Genomic DNA, 5684 nt, shown 5'->3' with positions numbered 1-5684 from the left:
ATCTGTAATGAAACACTTTTTATCAATATTTTATATTATCTAGGTGACATAATGTAGTGACATGATACACCAAATGGAAAAAACTGATCATTATTTTTATTAACAACTCCTAAAAAGCAATACCAACTTATGGAGATAAAATCTTTTATTTACTCTTTGTAATGAAATATTTATGATTCCTTTTTAAATTAAAAAGGCCTGAATCTTATTTTGAACCTAATGTTGTGATGTAACATTGTAATGTAATTTGTTCCCATTTAAGGTAATGTAATTTGTTTCCAATTAATAAACTTTCAAATATTTTTACGTGCAAAAAATATTAAAAGTTTTCTTCAAATTTTACATTAAATTTCACAGTAAAATTAAATTATTTATTTTATTAAATTTAGAACCAGTTTCTTTATTACATATGGGGTTAATCTTTAAAAAAGATACATTTCTCAGAATTGAGTTTCTAAAAAAGAAAGTGAAACTTAGAAGGAAAAAAATATATATATACATTCTTAATATTTTTGACAGTAAAGATCAAGTCTGTATTCATAAAAATTGCAAAAAAAAATTTTTTTTTTAAAGATTAATTATAAACCTTTTGGCTTTATTGGACAAAAACGTTTTTTGATTTTATAAAAAATCAAAAATAGAATTACCTACTAAAAAAATTTTAAAGCTGCGTTGTAATGCAATTTACAATCATCTAATAAACACAAAATGAAAACATATCACGAAAACATTTAAACGAAAAAGAAAACAAATAAACACAACTATAAAAAAAAGCTGTTTGGAAAAATTTAGCCAATGGATTTCCTTCTTTTTTAAAATTTGCTGTCAAATTCGTCGTTCGATAAAGGAAGAAAGAAATATATTTTAATCATTAATTATTTGTTTAGAATTGTATAGAAAAATTATTTTACGTAAAAATTGTTTTATTAATTATTTGCGTTTAAAATTATTTTATTAAGATGTAAGTTTAAGAAGCTTACATCTTAATTACCAATGGCAAAATACAAAATCAGTAAAATAGTTCTTGAAACATAAATTTTTTAAAAAAACGAACTTTCGTGTATGCAGTGCACAATACCTTTTTAGCGCCCCCCCCTCACTCGAAAACCATCTAATATTATAAGTAAAATATACTCGCAAAGTAATAAATAAATTAAGTAAAATAAATAAAGTCACAGGCTCAAGCTAGGCATTAAATTTGAGACAAAAAATGTAGTTGAGAAAACAAGACTAGATTTTGATGATCATCTAGAATTAGTTCAAAAGATACCCATTATTTATTTTACATATTTATAAAGAAATATTTTAAAAACACGCAGTTTTAAAACAATAAAAAAGTAAATATTTATTATCTTTAAGGAGATACATATATTTAATAATATGATTATAATACATTAATAAAACTAATTACTATGTATAAATTTTCCGCTTTTGATGAAGCAAATTTATCAATAATATCATCAAAGTTGATCATTTCAAATTTTTCTCTTTCCACACTTAAAAATGCTAAGTCACTTAGGCGATCTTGTCCCATCGTTGATCGTAGATATGTCAAAATTAATTTTAATTTGCTGAATGACCATTCGCAGCTAGCTGATACTGAGATAGTCAGGAGTATTTGAAGTGCCACTCTCAGGTTTGGAAAAACATCTTCTCCATACGGGATTATAAAAGTAAGAGATTCTAATGGAGTTTTAAGTTCAATTTCTTTTCTACTGCGGAGTAACATTTTGCAGTCACATACTTCGATAAAGAGTTCTATTTCTTGAAATCTGTATTATAAAATTCCCAAAAAATTTTTAAAAAAAATTTCAAGGTCGTTATCAACATTATCCTTGTTTAATAAATTTTCAACCTCTAGTAGAAATCCAAATTTGAAATTAAGGTCACTTAATCGTGTAAATCCTGTATATATTTCTTGTTGGAGATGATCAAGAACGCTTTTCATAACGCGAGAAATTTCACTTTCTGCGGAAAGACTGACATCTCTAGCCAATTCTCCGGGCATTTTGCGGCGTCTTACACGTATTGTTGCATCAATATCCCATTTTTCACAAAGAGACTTCGCTTTTTCTATTGCCTCTTCACAGAGCTTGTCTCGAATTTCGGCTAGTTCAGTCGCTAATGATTCAAGATCATGGAACGCTTCTCTAAAATTCATTCTAGGATCTTGTAATCTGAGCTGCACACGATCATTCCTCCTTAAGATTTCATATCAGAAATGAACTGAAGTTATGAAACTAAAAGTTAGTATATTTCGCAACAGAATTGGAGCACCCTACAAATATTTGGAGATAATATATGTAACCACACAGCGTAGATGCCATAAGGAAGTGCTGACAGACACAGGTCGAGTCAGCCCTGTCATTAGAAAAGACGTGTCATTTCTATTATTAATATATTATTACAGTTTGATTAGTGTTCCTTTTTATTTACGAATTAACATTTATTATATTTCACTGGCACGAAAAAAAAAATAATATTTTCCAGAAATAAATTATAATAAAAATAAAAATTATCCAACAATTTTGTTTTGTTGACCATTTGGCGCCCCTTTGTGAGTAGCGCCCGGGGCATGATGCTCCCCCTTGCTCCCCCCCTCGCTACGCCACTGCGTGTATGCGTGATATTAGTGTGCATGCAATTTCAAAAATTATAAAAGTCGTACTTTTTTAAATCAATTTTTATTCGAAATACGACTAAATTGGAAATGGAGTTTTTAGGAGTTTATTATTCAATCAAATCGAATCGCATGCGAGTTTTTTCATTTTTTATTTTAGTTGACGGGAGCAATTAGTCACCGAAAGCAAATAAAAATATCGATAAGTTTTCAAAACAAGTTCACAATCGAAAAACGGGGAAACAATTATCTCGTTATCGGGAAAACAACTACTATAATTATAATTCCGGTATTAGAAGATACGAAGTATAAATCTGCAGGACTATCATCAAAAATCCAAATTTTTCTATGACATCAGCGTAGTCCATCAGAGATTATTAATGTATAAATTAAGCTCTGACACACGTAGTAAAATTTACAAATATAAAGCACTTAATTATTCATAAAAACTTTATTTGTGTCATTGAAATTGAGCGTTATACAATGATAATAAAAAAATGGAATAAATTCCTATTCAGTTAAATCTATGTATAAAAAAAAAAAACTCTTTACTTTTTGTTCTTTGCAATGTTTTCTCCATTCAACTTCTGAAACTAAGAAACATAAGTTCAGAAAATGCCTTAAAAAGGCGTCTCCCAATTTGTCTGTTTGTTTTTTAAAAATAAGGAGGAAAAAAAATTGTTGAAAACTAATTCGCAGATGCTGTAATAATCAGCAGCGGAGGCTTTTTGTTTACGGGATTATAATATATGGTTTATACTTGGATAAATTTTTGCAAAATTTTTTTTAGCGTTTTATTCAATAAAAATAACTTATTTAATTTCTATTGCAAAATTATACTCAGTTAAGGGATTCAAATCATTCAGGAAACACTGCGCTTTAAAATTTTTGACATAATAGGATTCAATCTGTACGAGTGTGCTAGTTTTTGAAATGAAATGACTTAAAATGTATTAAAAATATATGAATAATAATAAAAATAATAAATATCAATAAATATACAATGTCGTGGAAAATATTATATATTTTAACATTGCATAAATAATCATTGTTTAATGAAAAATTTCAAAATTATATTACGATTGAGAAATATACTGTTATTGCCTTCAATTCTCTTCTTACATTTCACTAAAAAAATAAATCACAAATTTTTTAGTATAGGCAGTTTTTGATTATTAGAATTTCCTATCATTTTACCGTGTCTGTTGCCTAAAAACTTAGGTTACATACTATTTATATATATTTAGGTTATTTCGTCAATATTTCATTTATTTATGACCTAAATTTAAAATAATAAATTAAAAAGGAATTTATCTTAATTTTTTGTGGAAAAAAAAGTTCCTGTCAGAAGTGGGATTCGAACCCACGCCCACATTCGTGGACCAGAACACTCAACCCTGAAACAGGGCAAGGTTAACCTTGAGTCTGGCGCCTTAGACCGCTCGGCCATCCTGACATACAAACTGAAGTAAAAAATAAAATGAAATTCTAATTTATTTTGATCAATAAGCGTTAGTAATCAGTAAATTGACATAAATTTATATTTTTAAGTCAATCTGACATGCTTCCAATTCTTGAAATCTTATCTTTCTGTTATTCATAGTCAAAAATGTTCGCATTGGTTTTTCAGATAAATATTTTAAGCTACGCTTAAAGGAACAGTGCTACCATCTCTGGGATTTATTTGAATTTAAAATTACATCTTGAAACCTCTAAAACAGTATTAAGAAAAGAAAAAAAGGTTATTCTATTAACTTGTACATATTCTATATTTTAAGTATTCATAATCTTTAAATGAAATTTGTATTTACTAGATTTCAGCCAGTTCTTGAAACTTAAAATGGATATATTTTTTTTATAATGAATAGAATATTGTATTTTTATACAGTGAATCGAGAAAAATTAAACACAAAACGATAAGACTAATGGTTTGGAAGTTATTTTAAAGTTTCTTGAAAAATTTTTTGATTGATACCTACTTACGAATCAAATATTGTTTCGTAAATAGGTATCAGTCAAAAATTGAAAAATTTTTCCTGAGAAACTTGGGTCCTTTTTTCCCGCGAATCGAATAAAATGGAAACAAATTTAATGACATTGTTATCTGAAAAATGACTCCCCTTTTAATATAAGCTTCTGGCGTTATGTACAATATAAGCGATGTCTAAGACCCTGTATATTGTTTTCATTTGAATCGAGTGCGCTAATGCATCATTTGTCTAAGATGTTATGCTAGACGCATAAAAAGGTAGAAGTACAAAAATTATCAATCCACTTGTCTAAGAATTTTCAATACTATTTTATAAACTATTCTAGGCTTAACTCTTTGAAAAGAGGTGTATATTCATGTCATGGAGGGGGAATTTAATTTGTAAAAGAAAAAAAAATCTAAATCCATTTTTTATATGCTTGGAAAATATTTTAAGAAAAAAAAATTAATAACTTTCTCAATAAATTATCTTAATTCTTAAAATTAAATTATCTTGAAACTTTTCTTGGGGTTAGATGCCTGGAGCTGTAGCCTCCTTCACTCCTCTCATGCCACTGATTAAACAGCTCTAAAATATTAAAAATATCAGTATATCATGTGAAAAATTTTCCTGCAGTTAATTACTCTGTTCATCCACGAAATAGTCAACGTATAATTTTCAGCTGAAAGCATTGAACTGTTGGCAGCTATGTCTTAAAATAATTTCTCCTGAAATCCTATTTTCTTAAAATGCATGATTGAAAAATAACAAAGTTGTAGTAAATTTGTAATTCAGGATAGAAAATTTTTACGTGCGAAAGCAATAATTTCTACTTTATTTTTTCATCGTTAAAACATCAAACATGTGACTCATCAACGGCTCGCAACTAACATCCTTAAAATGATTTAGTTATAAGATGTCATCATTAACTAAAAAGTCTATTTATCTACAACGTTATAGAGCAGGGGTTTCCAACTTAGATGAGGCCGGGGTCTGCAATTAAAAATATCAGTCAAATGTCAAGTCGCAACTTAATCAGAATTTTTTTTGAAATTAAATTTTTTTTTCTTTTCCGCCCGTGCCATATTCAATTC

At 27.9% G+C, this 5684-nt stretch overlaps 1 non-coding gene across 1 annotated transcript; it reads right to left on the bottom strand.

Annotated features, from left to right (window-relative positions):
- Positions 1-3962: 3962 nt before the first annotated feature.
- TRNAL-CAA (transfer RNA leucine (anticodon CAA)) lies at positions 3963-4076 on the bottom strand. Its single transcript has 2 exons — positions 4039-4076; positions 3963-4008 (listed from the first exon to the last, which is right to left on the bottom strand). It is a non-coding gene; the product is annotated as a tRNA-Leu (tRNA).
- Positions 4077-5684: the final 1608 nt, after the last annotated feature.

The sequence above is a fragment of the Parasteatoda tepidariorum genome, chromosome 1 (genome assembly GCF_982258835.1).
Source record: "Parasteatoda tepidariorum strain Cologne lab strain chromosome 1, Ptep-v5.0, whole genome shotgun sequence".
Taxonomy (NCBI): domain Eukaryota; kingdom Metazoa; phylum Arthropoda; class Arachnida; order Araneae; family Theridiidae; genus Parasteatoda; species Parasteatoda tepidariorum.
This window is presented reverse-complemented; position numbering and strand designations above follow the sequence as displayed.